The sequence below is a fragment of the Polypterus senegalus genome, chromosome 8 (genome assembly GCF_016835505.1).
Source record: "Polypterus senegalus isolate Bchr_013 chromosome 8, ASM1683550v1, whole genome shotgun sequence".
NCBI classification, from domain to species: domain Eukaryota; kingdom Metazoa; phylum Chordata; class Cladistia; order Polypteriformes; family Polypteridae; genus Polypterus; species Polypterus senegalus.
The window spans coordinates 175,790,790-175,809,730 of record NC_053161.1 but is presented as its reverse complement, the minus strand read 5'-3'; the positions used below and the strand labels follow the sequence as shown (position 1 = coordinate 175,809,730).

The following is an 18,941-nucleotide window of genomic DNA, read 5'->3' as shown; positions in this document are numbered from 1 at the left end:
GGTTGGCGCAGTACTCTCCCAGAGGGGGGAGACCGGAGAGAGAGTGGTGGCCTACTATAGCTGCAGCCTCAGTCGACCGGAGAAAAATTACTGCGTTACCGGCGGGAGCTATTGGCAGTGATCTGGCAGTACGACACTTCAAGCCTTACCTTTGGGCACTAAGTTTACAATTCGAACTGACCATGCTAGCCTTACATGGCTGTTAAACTTCCGCAACCTGAGGGCCAGGTGGCAAGGTGGATAGAAATACTTCAGGAGTATGATTTCGAGGTGCAACACCGACCAGGACGGCAGCATGCAAATGCTGATGCCCTCTCCAGGCGACCATGCGGCCTCGACGACTGTCGATATTGCCGCCGGCAAGAAGAAAGGGGTATGGGACCATCATCATCAGCAGCCGGGCTAGAGGACACTGATGGAGCAGGGGAACCATTCACCATCGACCAGTTACGGCAACTACAAGCAGACGACCAAGTGCTAGAGGAGGTAAGGGGTTGGCTGGAGACCCAGGAATGCCCCGATTGGCAAACCGTGTCTTCCCAGGGGCCGGAACTCAAGTTGTTACATTCGCAGTGGGGCAGCCTGGAGTTGCACGATGGTGTGATCTACAGAAGATGGCAGGCACCAAGGGGGTACTGACCGTTTGCAACTTCTGGTTCCCCAGGCTTTACGCACAACGGTCCTCCGTTGGGTTCATGGAGCAGCTGGATCTGGGCACTTTGGAAATGCAAAGACAGTGCGCCGCTGCGGCAGCGATTCTATTGGCCCGGATGTCGACAAGATGCGGAGATGCACGTCCACTGCTGTGACGTTTGTACGGCGCAGAAAGGACCTGGCCAACGCTCTCACGCGCCACTACAACAGTATCTTGTCGGGGCTCCCATGGAGAGGATTGGGGTAGATGTACTGGGTCCTTTCCCTATCACCGAGGCAGGAAATCGTTTTGTTTTGGTGGCGATGGACTACTTTACTAAATGGCCGGAGGCATATGCCATTCCAGATCAAAGTGCCTCCACAGCCGCCAAAATTGCTGGATGAAATGTTCACTTGATTCGGGGTGCCGAATGAACTGCACAGCGATCAAGGGCGGAACTTCGAGAGCCGTTTGTTTAAAGAGGTGTGTCAGCGGCTGGGGTGAAGAAGACCCGAACCACTCCCCTTCACCCTCAAAGCGATGGACTGGTCGAACGGTTTAACCGCACCCTGGCCGCCCAACTTGCCATCCTCACTAGTCAACACCAGAGAGACTGGGACCAACATTTGCCTCTGGTCTTGTGGGCGTATAGGACGGCCGCTCAGGAATCGAGTCAGTGCACACCGGGGGGCTGATGTTCGAAGAGAGATGCGCACGCCGGTGGACTTGGTGTTTGGCTCGCCCTGAACCTGAGCTTGTTGGCGGTCACGAGACGGACTATTTCCGACGATTAAAAGAGCGGCTGAACACCGTGCATCAACTGGCCAGGGAGGCACTAGCGGAGCTGGAGCCCGCCAGAAACGGGCATATGACATTCGGGCTCATGGTCCAACTTTCAAACAAGGGGACAAAGTGTGGGTCTTTTGCCCACAAAGGAAACGGGGGTTGTCCCCAAAACTGACACACCATTGGCAGGGACCGGAGAAATTCTGGACATGATTTCGGAAGTTGTTTTTCGAGTCCGAATGCCTAAGGGGGCAGACGGGTGGTGCTACATAAAGATCGTTTAGCACCATACCACCCATTGGCCCCAGCACCAGAAGGAATTGGAACTCAAAGTGGCTCTCCAACCTCCACACTCGGTGTCGAGACAGACATTGAAAGTCTCCGGACTGAACCTGACACGAGTAGTGGCGAGTCAAGCAGGCCAAAGCGTGTTCGTCGCCGACCGGGATATTTATTAGACTTTGAATGTAACGATTAGGGTTGTGAGGACACTAAACCCTCTTGGGAGGGGGCTATGTAGCGACCCGGCAGTCAGCGCTGCCGGAGTGATGCATTATGGGAAGGTTGTACGTTCACTGCTTTTTATAATGTTTTTCCTGTTGTATTTATTAATGTCTTAACTTGTAAATAATTGTTGTGTTTGTGTTCAATTAGTTGGGTGGGTTTGGGTCATCGCCGTCCGGGGTTATTTATTTTGTAAAAAAGTACCGTTATGTGAAATGTGTCTTCGTGCATGACCTTGACCATGGCAGTGCAATAATGTCGAGCTTTGTTTACTGGCTATCTGTGAATAAAGAGATACAACAGGACAGAGCTGTTATTCATTGCTAAGATTTTATCTAAGCAATTAATGCCGAGACACTTGGAGTCGTGCGGTGTATGGGACACGAGTGGTCGTTACTTGAGAAGCTGGGTACAGCTGCGTGCTGCCGAGACACTCGTAGTCGTGCGGTGTATGGGACACGAGTGCTCGCTACTTGAAGAGCTGGGTACAGCTGCGTGTTTAACGCTGGCAATCCGCTAGCCGACAGCTTGGGAGAGGTGGGAAGACTCGACTCGCTACAATATTGTCATTTTGATATTGCTTTGGTGAAATTAAATATTAACTTTGAGGATATTGATATCAGATTTAAACAGCATGATATCAAATTTTGCAAACTTGATTTCAAATTTGAAAAGCTCGATTTTTAAAAGCATGACATCAAATTTTAAAAGCTGTATCAAATTTCAAAATTTCAGAATTTTTAAAGTGTGATATTAAAATATTAAAACCTAATATCATATTTCAAAAGCACGATATGAAATTTTTAAAGCACAATATCAGATTTTAAAAACTTGATATCAAATTTCAAAAGATCAATTTAAAGATTTTTAAATATGCTATCAAATTTTAAAAGCTTCATATTAAATTTAAAAAATGACAATATCACCATTGTAACTGCTGATATCAAGGAAAATGGATTAAATGTTAGAATGGCCTGCCATACTAATCTTCAGCCTCCTGCTGCTTAGTGAGAAGACTTTACAATTACATTTATTTTCCTGGCAGACGCTTTTATCCAAAGTGACTTACAAAAGACATGAATATAATCGAGCAACATTAGGCCTAGGCCTGTTTATTCAGCAAGTGTAGTAGGACTGATAACAAAAGTTGATTGCCACAAGTGAAAGATGTATAAAGTATCACAGAGCAAATGTTTTTATATTTTTTTTTATCGAGTAGGCATTCACAGAACAGATGGGTTTTCAATCACTTCTTAAATACATTGAGGGAGTCAGCAGTATGGATGGAGGTGGGCGGTCCGTTCCACTAACTTGTAACTACACATGAAAAGAGTCTGGTTTGAGACATGATACCACACAGAGGCGGTATCACTCGGGTGCTCATGCATAAGGCCATGCGTAAAATTCACACTAAAACATGGTATACCGGCAAAAGTCGAAATGTGCATATGCACAGAAAAATTCAGATGCAGAAAACTGTGTGTTAGCCAACTTCCACATTCTTCTGCTACATAAATCCTGGTCTGCGTGAAAAGTAATGATCATGCATGTGCATGCCACCCCACTCCATTTCCTCCCAGAATTACACCTTTTGAATATGCAAATCAATATAAATATTCCCTTAAGTACAGCATCCTAGAATTGAAGTTCTCCCTGAGAATCTTGAAAGTCCAAACCCAGTGAAATTCGTAGCAGAACTATTCTCTAAAATAATCAGAAATGACTTAAAATCAGACACCGAGATAGCAGCAGCTTACTGCACATGTGGATCGAATACCTCAAAACCTAGGACTCTTATCATGCATTTCGAAAAATTACAATTTCAATTTCATATAATGCTAATTCTCGGACAGAAACAAGAGATTATATTTGAAAATAATGACATTCGTATTTTCCCTGATTTCTCACCATCAACAGCATCTAAATGTGCCGCATTCTAAACAGCAGTTACAGAAAGCAGAGGTCAGATGAGCCCTGTCAAACTGTAAGTGGATATTCAAGACAATCTCCACATTTTTACTTCTAGTAAGCCGAAAAAGAGATAATAAAATTGATACCAACACTATTTTGAAATATAACCGTGAATCAAATCTGATTAGAGAAAGAGAGCAAGCTATCTTGAATCTGTCCTTTTAATCCTTATAATTATAAGTACCAAGGTAACAATAGGCTTCATGGAAATTTGGGAGTTGATGACAAAGCTGCATTATCTTAAATTAAGGATACAGAATGCCAACAAAAGTTCAGAAGCAATGTCTCCATGATTGAACAGTTAACTTTGTGAGCTGGAATTGTGTTTCAAATCCAGACATAGATAGGTCTCCTGCCACAGGGGCAATGAAATCTAACATTTTAAAAACAATTACAAACTTTATAATAGATCACAACTTATCAGACCCCTGGAGATTTCTAAATCCAAACTTGAGAGCATATTCCTTCTACTCACCAGGGCATCGCTGCTACTCAAGAATTTATTATTTCTTCATAGATAACAATTTTTTGCATATGATTAAATCTTGAAAGTATGACACCATTGTTATCTCCGATCGCACCCCTTTGATCATTGAGCTCAAATAATTGTGCTCCACATACTCATTCCACAGCTGGTGTCTTAACCCACTTTTATTAGCAGACGACAACTGTACAGAATTTATATCCAAACAAATTGATTTTTTAGAGACAAATATGTCCTCAGAGGTCTCTTCAACTCAACCTCTTGCCAACTAAAGAAACAAAACAACTCACTTTTAAATCAAGACAGCATTACCATGAACAGAGAGAGAAAGCTCAACAAATCCACAAGCAGGAGGTTTGCAATGCAATCCCAGCAATTACCAACACAGACAGAGAAAGTCATTAACCATAAAAATATAATGCACATATTTAGTGACTACTACAAATCTGTATATTCTACTCAGTTTAAAGAAGACAAGACACAATCTAATGTGTTTTGATACATTATGGATACCACAGCTAGATATTCTCAGTGTAGAGGAACTGGATAAACCTTTGGCACTCTCAGAATTACAAGATGCTATAAACTCACTTCAGAGTGGGAAAGCAGCAATCCCTGATGGCTACCCTGCCGAAATTTATAAAATATTCTCAGTTAAGTTAGCTCCCCTTTAATTAGCAACATTTACAGACACAAGAGGCAATAACATTCTACATGAAACTTTTCACAAAGCAGTAATTACTGTCTTTCCTAAGCAAAATAAAGACTTATTAAATGTGCATCATACAGACCAAACACACATCTGAATAATGATGTTAAGATACTTTCTGAAATCCTAGCTAGAAGGATTGAGAAAGTGCTTCTTAAGGTAATAACACAAGACCAAAAATGGATTAATTAAGGGCAGACACTTAAATTCTAATCTTCTACGCCTGTTTAATGTAATATATTCACCCACAAAGTCTAACAAACCAGAGATATTATTATTGTTGGATGCAGAAAAATCATTCGATATGGTTGAGTGAATCTACCATTTCACTACACTGGAGAAATTTGGGTTTGGCACAAACATTTGTGCATGGATCAAAGTACTGTATACCAGTTCTGAGGCTTCAGTTTGTATTAACAACATTATTTCAGACTACTTCAAACTAGAATGTGGCACTAGACAAGGATGCCACTTGTCACAACTGCTTTATGCATTGACATTGAACCACTGGCAGTTCACTTTCGAAATGCTTATGAGTACTGTAGCGGTCAGAAGCCGCTAAGATTAACACCGTCGAGAAAGACGGTGATTTATTTATTTATATGAGGATTACCAGGGACAACCCCAGCCTTGGCACGACCCCCACACACAACACACTACAGAGACAAAGAAAACGCACTGGGAACTTAAACGATAAAAAAGTATAATGAAATTAAATTAACTAAATGAAAACAATAATACCACCCCTGATCCTTTCGGCGATATTACAATTAACAGATAAACACGACAAACACGCAGTAAAGTCCATGTATGAAATAATCAGCGGTGAAGTTATGTCCAGTGATTTGAATGATGCGAGGGAAATGGAAAACACAGTCCTACCGGTAGTTGCTGAAGTAAGTTGACAGATGAATGGTTCAGGAGCGCTCCTTCTTCCGTGAAAGCCAATGAATCCAGACAACGTCCTCAGTAACAGTAAACAGGTAGACCAATGATAACCAGACCCCAACAAACAATACAATCCAGGACACGATGATATATGGCAGACAACGACAGGCAGTTCAACAGTTATAACAAGCACCAAACGACAAAAACAAACCTTCTCCTCTCTTCGTCCCCTGCCCTCCTTTTGAACCCCTCTGGCCACCTTTGCCCTCAACAGCCCTACAAGGACTGCTGGGAGATGCAGTTCTAACCAATGGTAGCACTGCTACAGTACTATATATTTATATATATATATATATATATATATATATCTATATATCTATATATATCTATATATCTATATATATATATATCAGATCCACAAAATACTGTGCCTGTAGTCCTAACAGCACTAATAGAATTTCACAACATTTCAATTTGAATAAAGGTGTGCTCTTCCATTGAATTCTCAAGCACACAATATTAGACTAAACACATTTCCTTTTATCATTGTAGATGTAAAGCTCTTTACCAAGAATATTTTGCTGTCTGCATGAAAAAACTTAAGCAAGACTTGCATAGATGGTCTACCCTTCATCTCACTTTAACTGGAAGAATTAACATTGTTAAGATTAATATCCTAACTAAGCTTTTTTTTTATATTTAAAAACATTCCAATTGGCAACAAAAAATATTTTTTAAGAAGTTAGATTCAATCATAAGCAAATTTATTTAGAATTCAAAACATCCATGTATCCAAAGGGCGACATAGACCTAAAGCAGAAGGCGGCACGGCTATACCTAACTTTCAGTTTTATTACTGGGTGGCAAATATACAAGCTATAAAAACCTGGATATTGACACAAATAGATGAAAAGACACAGGCTTGGTCCCCAATAGAAATAAAATCCTGCAGTACTTCTTTATATTCCTTGCTTTGCACCCCAATAAGTACTGTAATAAAGAAAACAGACAATGCATAAAGGTTTGGGGTTTTTCCGGCCCTGTATACTGTAGTATGCTGCGGTTAGCTCACAAATAGAACAGCAGAGTAGACAACCATAACACAGACAGGCGGACAATTTATGGGGTCAGAACCGGTAGTGAACAGATGGAATGCTGGGAAGGAATCGTGGTGGTAGATGGGTCAAAATGATGTCATCAAATGGGGACCAGAGGGAAGAAAGGAACCAGGAAGTGGCTTGAGTTTTATCGAGTCCGGGTGAACTCACAGTGGTGTTGCTTTGTTTTTCCTGAAAGAACAAAGAAAGAAAGGTCAGTGCTCCGCCATTGTCCCCTGACATGCGATGTCGCGGTGCCCGTCGGGTCTTTAAGTCACTCCCTATGTGCTCGAGTGTGACAATATTAACAACCCAATTGTGCTTCATTCACTCAGAATATTGAACCAATGTAGGAAGTATTTTAAGATAGAGAAGCTTTTATTTATGGCACCTCTGCATGATAACCACTTTTTTCCACCCTCTCAAACGTCCCCAATTTTAATTTTCGGGAAAACATTTGGGATTAAATCACTTAGAGATCTGCAGATAGACAACATCTTTGCATCCTATGAACAATAGCACTGCAAATTTAACCTTCCAGCAACACATTTCTTTCACTACCTTCAAATTAGAAACTTTGTTAAACAAAACCTGCCCAATTTTCCTCACTTTCCATCTACCTCTATGCCAGAAAAACAAGCTTGAGGACTCTGACAGCATTTCTGTACTATATTAAAACTTTTTAAAGTCCCTTCCTTTTAAAGATCCCAGAGTACAGGGGGGAAAGCATCTCTCACTCAACATCTCAGAAATGGAGTGGAAAGTAGCAATGCACAGAACTCACTCGAGCTCCATATGTACAAAGCATTCAATTATTCAACTTACATCTTTAATCAAGCACATCTGTCTCACTTAAAATTGTACATAATGTTTCCAGGGCGAGATCCAACCTGCGAATGTTGCAATCGAATTCCTGCCTCACTGGGCACATATTTTGGGCCTGCACCAAATTAACATAATTTTGGACCAAAATCTTTAAATGCCTTTCAGACAGCCTCGGTGTCACAATCCCTCCTAATTCACTAACAGCTGTGTTTGGTGGGCTCACAGAGGGGTTTAATATGGAAAAGAACAAACAAACTGTAGTTGACTTTACTCACTATTAGCATGCAGACTTACCTTGCTCAACTAGAAGAATCCTAACTCTTCTATTCTAAGTCAGTGGGTAACTGATGTTTTATATTATTTGAAACTGGAAGAAATCTAATTTAATTTTAGAGGATCTGTACAAACCTTTTCCAAAACCTGGCAGGATCTAATCAATAACATTTTAGAATAAGCATTTAAATTGAGGAAGCTGTTTCTCTTCACTTTTTATTCTATTTATGTATTTATTTTTCTTACTACCAAAGTTTTACTCTGTTCGCCTAGCTCTCTTTCTTATGGGTGGGGGTCGATTTGTTTCTAACCCACTTTTGTAAAACGTGACTTGGTTGTATGGAATGTTATTTGATTTTAATAAATTCAAAAAAATGTTAAAAAGAAAATCATTGAACAGCTGCTTGGAGAGACAATTTCCCATCAAGTTATGAGTGGTGTATTTTGATTATTCCAAAGGAAAAAGAGGAGTATTTGTGCAATCATATAGTATACAATATGAAGTTGAATGAATTTTTATTAAATGTTCTGCTTATTCCTAGAATGTATAATATAAGCATTTATATAATCAATAGCAGGTCTAAAACAACCTGCATTATTTATTTATTTGTTTAGTAAACAGAAGTCACCAGAGACATGAATGTCACTGCTGTAATAGACGGATTGTTAGAGTATGGGGGTCATGAGGTCAGAGAATCCTTGGGTACCGCTGGTTTGACTTTGTGTTACTTAAGGAGTCCCGAATGAGGCACATTACTTGCCTGGTGAAGGAACATTAATTAAAGCACAACAGCCATGTGACGTGATTACCCGAGGGAGATCCATCTCACAGGATTCTCATTGTTGAGGACCCGAATGGCTGGAACAGGCCAAGAGATATCCACGTATGAGTATCACCTGGCTGTGGTAGATAGATGGTCACTTCCAGACGGTGGGACTGGGCCGCATGTTTGCATGGGGGGTTGCCATCCAGGAGCTATTTCATCATGTAGTGGATACGGAAATGTGCTGTACCAGAGCATGCTACCCAACGTGACCTGACTTGAGTGTAGAAGAAGAATAAAAAGAATAAGAAAAGCATAATAAAGTATTATATTGCAATAAGCTACACAGAACTATTGCCATTTAAGAACAACATGAACAATAATAGTTTAATGGAAAGACCGTGACCAACACAATCATCAAACATGAGACTAAATCTCAGTAATGGGTATGATTATATGATCCAGAGTTATACTTAATGAAGAATCACCTTCTCACTGTTATAGGCACATGATACGCCTCATAAAATAACAGTCACACTGAAACAAGCCATGGCTATTCTGGTGATGTTCTGGATATCCTGTACACTCTACCAGTGCTCCCAATTGTCTCCCACTGTGGTGTGTCCTGCCTCTCCATATTATCTTCTTTGAAGCTCCATTTTTCCTGTTGCCTGGGAGTTTCGGCCTACTTGAACCTTCCCCGACTTGTGAAGTATAACACAAATGTGTCAGAAGCTGGTGAAATTTAGAGCTCAGCATACCTGTTGGACATTTTGCTGTCAATCACCCATCTAGTCCCCTGCTTATCTTCAGTGTAGTGTGCCAGCTACAACAGTACCACCTGTGTGCTGATTATCGCTTGTGATTTACAAATGTGAGGTCATGAACACTCTGGGCAATGATCTTTACTTGTGTGCCAATCGGCGTGAATGCAGCTTTCTTTAACATTACTTCACTTGGAGTGGTAGGAAAAGGAAAAAAAAAAATCAGCAGTTGTAACAGTGTTCAAAATTTGGTATAAAATTTGAGATATGGTTGGTTGTGACATTTGCAAATCAGCACTATTGCAAACGTAATGTTACCAACACTTTAAGTTCAGTTGACCAGGTACAGCTTATATCGTATAGCTTATATATAGATCAGTGGGCCCTGTTTTCTCCTGGTAGAGTTCTATATTAGTTTACTTTCACCTTTTGTATTCTTTAATGTGTAGCTTTTGTCAGAATGGTTTTAAATACCATAGACTAACCACTGTTTATAAGGCATTTTACTTTATAATAATTTCTCCATAATTTCCCATCTACATCTACAGGGTGGTCCAGATCTAATTATGCAACATTATGCAGGTAAACACATCACACCCTCTGTTCGACTGACAACCGTCTCCCCGCAATTTTGGAATGCAGGGCAGGTGATGCCATCTTTCAGCAACAAAAAGGATTTTTTGTGAATTCTCTATGTAATAAACTGAATAAGTTATAGTGTAATGAAAATTGCATAATTAGATCTGGACCACACTTCCTTCATGCTGTTATTCTGCAACTTCTGCTACAGCTTTCTCTTGTACTACTCCTTCAACACCCTGAACTGGACTCGGAGTTCCTTCTGCACGCGCTTGAGCTTATGCTGATCACTGCCTTTAAAAGCCCTTTTCTTCTGGTTCAAAAGGCCCTTGATGTCACTTGTAATCTATGACTTGTTGTTAGCATACCAGAGTACTGTTCTTACTGGAACTACAATGTCCATACAGAAGTTGATGTAGTCAGTAGTGCAGTCAACAACCTCCTCAATGTTCTCACTATGTGACCCCTGTAGGATATCCCAGTCCGTAGTTCCAAATCAGTCTCTCAGAACCTGATCTGCCTCAGGAGACCACTTCCTGAATGAGCGTGTGGTTGCAGGTAGCTCCCTCACTCTTGGTTTGTAGTGAGGCTGAAGCAGAGCCAGGTTATGATCTCCCAAGCACAGGCAGCGGGGTGGCACTGTATGCGTCTTTAACGTTTGCATACAGTAGGTCGATAGTCCTATTTCCCTGGGTGTTACAATCCACATACTGGGAGAAGGCAGGTAATGTTTTGTCCAGCGTTACATAGTTAAAGTCTCCAGCGATTAGCACAAGTGCCTCAGGGTGCTATGTTTGTAACTTAGCAATAGCGGAATGGATGATGTCACCCGCTATCTCCACGTTCGTCCCAGGAGGGATGTAAACAATAACAACAATGATGTGTCCAAACTCACTGGGCAAGTAATAGAGATGCAAACTTACGGCCAACAGTTCGATGTCCCTGCAGCAAGTGGAGATTTTAACTTTTACATGTCCAGAGTTGCACCACCTTGTGTTGGCATAAAGAGCGACTCCTCCTCCTTTCTGCTTCCCGCAGGAACTTGCGTCTCTGTCCGCTCTAACTGTGCTAAACCCAGGTAGCTCCACGTTAGCATCTGGGATGTTAGTTGTTAGCCACGTTTCACTAAAACACAACAAACTGCATTCTCTGTAGGTCCTGACATTTTTCACCAGTGTGGCCAGTTCGTCAATCTTACTTGGTAGTGAGTTCATGTTTCCCAGGATCACAGAAGGCACCAAAGGTTTGTAGCGCCACTTTCTCGCTAGATGCTTGGCTTTTATCTTAGCACTGGCTCTGCTGCCACGATACCGCCTTCTTACTTCGTCAGGTAAATAGGGAACCACACCGGTGTGGGTATTTTGTTCTCAGCGCTTGAAGTTAACTACTTGAATAGAGGAGTCTCAGCATGTAAAAATCCATGTCCAAGTAGTAAAAAGTGTCCAGGGAACATGGGATATGTGAGCATCTGCCTCTTGGAGGAAAACTTTTTCGGAGCCACATGGAAATGCTGATGCAGTGCCAGTCTATCCAGTGGAAGACAAGAATTAAAACAGAGGACAGGTACGTACTTGTAAGTTTGGTTTCAGCAAATAGTGATTGCCGATGTAAAAGTCATTCACATGAAGATTCGGAATGGGAGACTCTTTGTTTCCTGTCTGACTGTTGGTCTGTGAATGGTGCCGCGGTGACGAGTTATTGTTTCCTATCTCATTTCTTACCTGTACGTGAGGTTTCGCATTTTGATTTTGTCTAAAGTCACCACGCCCATCGAAAGTGTATACATGCGCAGACGCTTATTCTTCTACACGTGCCCTCATCTCTAATCGGTGTGTTCATTTTATTATGAAGGTTGCTGTGTCTTTGTATGATTGTAATATTTTAAAGGCTATAGAACACACACATACACTGAGTCTTTATTTTGTCTCATTATCCATTATGTTGTAGCCACTTTGCTACATTCTGTAGTCCAGAAGACAAGGGCCATGTCCCTCCTCGACGGTTCTTCAAGTCTTTCCAGATTGGGGTCGCGCTGACCATGTTTTTAAAATGAGATGTCTGGCAAGAGTGGGGCTGACCTCGGCGTGATAAGCCTTGACTGAAGCACGGCAAAATGCTGTGCGTAGAATTCGCACTATAACATGACGTAAGCACAAAAACCGAAATGTGCTTACGCACAAAAAATTCCAGATGCAGGAATCTGTACGTTTGCCAGCTTCCACGTTCCACTGCTAAATCCCGGTCAGCATGAAAAGTAACACTCGTGCACGCGCCTGCTGTCCCGCCCCAACTCCTCCCAGAATTACGCCTCTTTGAATATGCAAATCAATATAAATAGCCATTAAGATCAGCCTTCTGTGAAAAGACAATGGGAAAAGCACAGGGGAAAATATAAGAATTTTAGTGAATACCAAGTGGAGGCAAGGAAAAAACGTACTAGTCGATCGAGTGACATAGCGTGTTGGAGAAACTCGAAAGCTCAACTTCACAAAGTCACACAGTGCCCAAAATAAAAAAGATGTCACATATCAAAGTCGCTGTGAAAAGGCGAGTCGTATCCCACCGGCTGAGTGTCATATGAAAGCTTATTAGAGTACAGAGAACAAAAAATAATAGGCACACGGTGGGGAAAAGCACGAAATGTCAACTTTAATCTCAAAATTTCCACTTTAATCACGTAGTTTATTTTGTCACTAAAGTAGAACATCATAAACTTCGTCTTAAAATTGTTTAATTTATTAGTTTCTCAAATCCCATCGTAACTAAAGTAGCAAGTTAAATACTTTGTTTTTTTATTTGATCTTCTATGTGCTCTGTGTGTATGAATCACTACATGCTTCATAAACCGGCTTTCTCTTCCTCCGACAGGACACAGAATCCATTACATTCATGATATTACAGCTTTCTGAATAAATAAATATACTGAGATGTATACATGATATCATTTTCATGATGATAGGAGTTAACAGACGTTAAGTCATCTGTAAGCTTAGAATGCCGATTCTTCAAAACTTTTAAGGAACATTAAAATATCTTCGTAGTACATGTTTAATTTTTCTATCCATCTATCCTTCCAGTGTCACGCCAGTCCCAGTAAGAATGCAGCGCGAGGCAGGAACAATCCATGAATGGAGCGCAAGCTAATAGCTACTGCTGCGGCACCGTGTCCTGGCATGTTTAATTATTGATAATATAGATTATTTGAATGAAGTTAAAGTTGTATCTACAACAACAACATTTATTTATATAGCACATTTTCATACAAACAGTAGCTCAAAGTGCTTTACATAATGAAGAATAGAAAAATACAAACCGGATTCCAAAAAAGTTGGGACACTATACAAATCGTGAATAAAAACTGAATGTAATGATGTGGAGGTGCCAAATTCTAATATTTTATTCAGAATAGAACACAAATCACGGAACAAAAGTTTAAACTGAGAAAATGTATCATTTTAAGGGAAAATTATGTTGATTCAGAATTTCATGGTGGTGTCAACAAATCCCAAAAAAGTTGGGACAAGGCCATTTTCACCACTGGGTGGCATCTCCCCTTCTTCTTACAACACTCAACAGACGTCTGGGGACCGAGGAGACCAGTTTCTCAAGTTTAGAAATAGGAATGCTCTCCCATTCTTGTCTAATACAGGCCTCTAACTGTTCAATCGTCTTGGGCCTTCTTTGTCGCACCTTCCTCTTTATGATGCACCAAATGTTCTCTATAGGTGAAAGATCTGGACTGCAGACTGGCCATTTCAGTACCCGGATCCTTCTCCTGCGCAGCCATGATGTTGTGATTGATGCAGAATGTGGTCTGGCATTATCTTGTTGAAAAATGCAGGGTCTTCCCTGAAAGAGATGATGTCTGGAAGGGAGCATATGTTGTTCTAGAACCTGAATATATTTTTCTGCATTGATGGTGCCTTTCCAGACATGCAAGCTGCCCAAGCCACACGCACTCATGCAACCCCATACCATCAGAGATGCAGGCTTCTGAACTGAGCGTTGATAACAACTTGGGTTTTCCTTGTCCTCTTTGGCCCGGATGACATGGCGTCCCAGATTTCCAAAAAGAACTTCGAATCATGACTCGTCTGACCACAGAACAGTCTTCCATTTTGCCACACTCCATTTTAAATGATCCCTGGCCCAGTGACAACGCCTGAGCTTGTGGATCTTGCTTAGAAATGGCTTCTTCTTTGCACTGTAGAGTTTCAGCTGGCAACGGCGGATGGCACGGTGGATTGTGTTCACTGACAATGGTTTCTGGAAGTATTCCTGAGCCCATTCTGTGATTTCCTTTACAGTAGCATTCCTGTTTGTGGTGCAGTGTCGTTTAAAGGCCCGGAGATCACGGGTATCCAGTATGGTTTTACGGCCTTGACCCTTACGCACAGAGATTGTTCCAGATTCTCTGAATCTTCGGATGATGTTATGCACAGTTGATGATGATAGATGCAAAGTCTTTGCAATATTTCGCTGGGTAACACCTTTCTGATATTGCTCCACTATCTTTCTGCGCAACATTGTGGGAATTGGTGATCCTCTACCCATCTTGGCTTCTGAGAGACACTGCCACTCTGAGAAGCTCTTTTTATACCCAATCATGTTGCCAATTGACCCAATTAGTGTTTATTGGTCTTCCAGCTCTTCGTTATGCTCAAATTTACTTTTTCCAGCCTCTTATTGCTACTTGTCCCAACTTTTTTGGGATTTGTTGACACCGTGAAATTTTGAATCAACATATTTTTCCTTTAAAATGGTACATTTACTCGGATTAAACGTTTGATCTGTCATCTACGTTCTATTACAAATAAAATATTGACATTTGTCATCTCCACATCATTGCATTCAGTTTTTATTCACAATTTGTTTAGTGTCCCAACTTTTTTGGAATCCGGTTTGTAAAAGACACAGTAAGAAGATAAAATACGTCAACATTAATTAACATAGAATAAGAGTAAGGTCCAATGGCCAGGGTGGACAGAAAAAACAAAAATAACTCCAGACGGCTGGAGAAAATAAAAAATCTGTAGGGATTCCAGACCATTAGACTGCCCAGTCCCCTCTGGGCATTCTACCTATCTGTCTCTATTATAAAAAAAATCCTGTGGAATGAATGACTAGGAGATGATACGTGATCTTCATGCTAAGATTACGAAAGACAAAAGAACCACAAGATGAAAGAGAATGGGCAAAAAAAAAAAAAAAATGTAGTGTAAAGGGAAGCAGCACACACAGATACAGGTGTCTCAGTGTATATAAAGTGTATAAAGGACAATACGTTATAAATGAAATGTCGATGAATAAAAGATCGCATTAGCACAAAAAAAAAGGAAATGCCCGGGGCCAGAAGTAAAGGACAAATATTGTTTTTACAATGTCACGTGAGACCAGGCAGTGAGCTATCATTTAAAACCAGCCCACAGACATCTAACCTAGCAATGGTTAGATTGCATTTGGCAGACAAGCATCATGTGCTCCCAGCTCTTAAAACAATGACATGCAACAAGCAGAAGAGGCAGCTCGCAAGCACATTTCCTTAGCGTGCGTTCAGCCACTACTAAACCGTTTTTCTTTTCTCTGCTACAGTAGCTAATCTTAATATTCTTCCAGGGAATGTGAGGTCAATGTCTACTATTCAGAAAAGATTCAGTGATAATGATTTTAATAATGCAGAGAAGCACAGGACACATGGCTCATTTCCAAAGAGCCACGGCACACTTCATCCAAATGATAGTTTGTTGCTGCCTTGTGTTCCACTCCTAACCATAAAAATAACATCTTCATTTTACTTCTGCCCTCAATACAGGCACTGGGTAGCAGTGAAGAGTTGGGCAACTACAGCTGATGTAGTAAGAGAGAGAGCAAGAAGGGTGCTTGACTTGACATCTGGACAGAGGAAGGAGGAAAAGGAAACCTGGTTGTGGAATGGGGAAGTACAGGAATGTATACAGAGGAAGAGGATGGCAAAGAAGTAGGATAGTCAGAGATAAGCAGAAAATAGACAAAGAGTACAAGGAGATAAGGTGCAAGGTGAAGAGAAAGGTTGCAAATGCTAAAGAGGAGTTGTATGAGAGGCTACGTGGAGGTGTTTAGAAGAGATAGCAGTGGAGTTTTTAACCAGATTGTTTAATGGAATATGGTTTCATGCCAAGAAAGAGCACCACAGATGCGATGTTTGCTAAGAGGGTGTTGATGGAGAAGTATAGAGAAGGCCAGAAGGAGTTGCATTGCGTCTTTGTGGACCTGGAGAAAGCATATGACAGGGTGCCTCGAGAGGAGCTGTGGTATTGTGTAAGAAAGTCGGGAGTGGCAGAGAAGTTTTGTACAGGATATGTACGAGAGAAGTGTGACAGTGGTGAGGTCTGTGGTAGGAGTGAAGGATACATTCAAGGTGGAGTTGGGATTACATCGGGGTCATCTCTAAACCCTTATTTGCAAAGGTGATGGACTGGTTAACAGATGAGATTAGACAGGAGTCCCCGTGGACTATGATGTTTGCATATGACATTGTGATCTGTAGCGATAGTAGGGAGCAGGTTGAGGAGACCCTGGAGAGGTGGAGATATGCTCTAGAGAAGAGAGGAATGAAGGTCAGTAGGAACAAGACAGAATATTTGTATAAAGGAGAGGGAGGTCAGTGGAATGGTGAGGATGCAAGGAGTAGAGTTGGCAAAGGTGGATTAGTTTAAGTACTTGGGATCAACAGTACAGTGTGTGGTCGCTGAAAGCCAGTAACAGGAGACAGACACCAATGTAAAGTAAAAAGCAATTTCTTTATTCTTGGTGAGCAGGCAGCCTCCCATCAGCAGGGAGTTTCCCTTTTTATACCCAGCTTGTTTACTAAACAAAAAGAGGAAGTATGGCAATTCATTTGAGGTCACCCACAGTTTGCAAGTAACTTAAGATAACACATTAGATCAGTACGTGCAGAAGTACATTATAGTCTTTAGATAAGGGGAACTGTCAGCATACCCACAGTCCCAGGCTCCTTTCCTAGCATAGGCTATGCAATTCAGCTATGGCTAGTTTTGCAAGACAGTTACAGAGACAGCACTTTGCAAAACATCTACTTCCCCATTTCTCTACACAATCAGGGTCACAACACTTCAATTGCTATGCAGCAGTTACAATTTAAAAATCTTTTTTCAGCTTATAAAAGGATTAATGTTATATTGTCTGTTAATGCACAGCATATTCTTATTATAGCTTACGTTTCACACATAATGATCATCACACATAATAATTGATTATACAATATCAAAAGCTACCTTAGAAGTTAGTTTAGTACATTTGTCTTAAAAGAATACACTCTTATAGCTTAGCATCTGTATTGGGTTACATTTTGTTCGCTTTGAGAAAGAATAATTTGAATTAAGCCAGAGTAACAGGGATTGTGAAGGAGAGGTGAAAAAGAGAGTGCAGGCAGGGCGGAATGGGTGGAGACGAGTGTCAGGAGTGATTCATGACAGACAGGTATCAGCAAGAGTAAAATTTAAAAACCATACTGTTGTGTTTTTCTGAATACAGAATAAGAGAAGTGTGAAAAAAGACGAACTAATTAAATGAGATCAATTCTTATCAATTATTATCACCGATTGTGAATGTGGTTGGAATTAAAACCTGCATCCACAGTGTGACACCAGGATGGAGTTTGAGAACCACTGAAATAGATCATAAACGGATATCATAATTATTTACATTTTTAATCGACTAATCTCTAGCTTCTCCACCGTCACAATCAACTTCTTTGTCAGTTCATAAAGTGTCTACATTCAGTATTCACCTCCTGCTTTGGTTTTCAAGGCCTGCGATCAAGCATATTAATGTTTTCCTCTTAAAATGCAGAGGATTTATTGACCATCTTGCCATGAGTTTGAATAAAGTTATTGAGAGGAATGTAAATTTGGTTCTCGACCCTGCCTTTGTATGGATAATAAATACTTTTTTACATTTATATAGTGCTATTCTAGGTGCTCAAAGTGCTTTCTTAGCATCTTTAACTCTGCTACCTCCAGCATTTTCTCCTGCTTTCTGGTCAGTGCCACCATCTCCAACCCATATAACATAGCTGGTCTCACTACCATCCTATAGACCTTCCCTTTCAATCTTGCTGATACCCGTCTGTCACAAATCACTCCCGACACTCTCCTCCACCCACTCCACCCTGCCTGCACTCTTTTTCACCTCTCTTCCACAATCCCTGTTACTCTGTATTGCTGATCCCAAGTATTTAAATTAATTTGCCTTCTCCAATTATACTTCATGCATCCTCACCATTCCTCTGACCTCCCTCTCATTTACACACATGTATTCTGTCTTGGTGGTCCCACTGACCTTTATTCCTCTCCTCTCTAGAGTATATCTCCACCTCTCCAGGGTCTGCTCAACCTATTTCCTAACAATACATGCAGACAGTAAGAATAATACAAGATGAAAATATAGTTAGCAAAAACAAACATTAAATGACAAACAAATAATACTACGGATTTTTCATTATAAAACTGTTGGTTGTTTTTACGGAGCACACATGAAACGTTCAGAGCGTCACTTGGATTTAATATACATACATGAATGCACAATTGTTACAGTCTGTTTATATATATGATTATAGCACTAGATAGGTCTTACATAAACAAGATGAGGTTAGAAAGAAAGAA

At 40.9% G+C, this 18,941-nt stretch overlaps 1 protein-coding gene across 1 annotated transcript in view; it reads right to left on the bottom strand.

The window, feature by feature from the left end:
* The window catches only part of LOC120534721 (zinc finger protein 239-like), a 113,266-nt gene that overhangs the window by 38,470 nt on the left and 55,855 nt on the right, over positions 1–18,941 (bottom strand). The window lies entirely within an intron of this gene.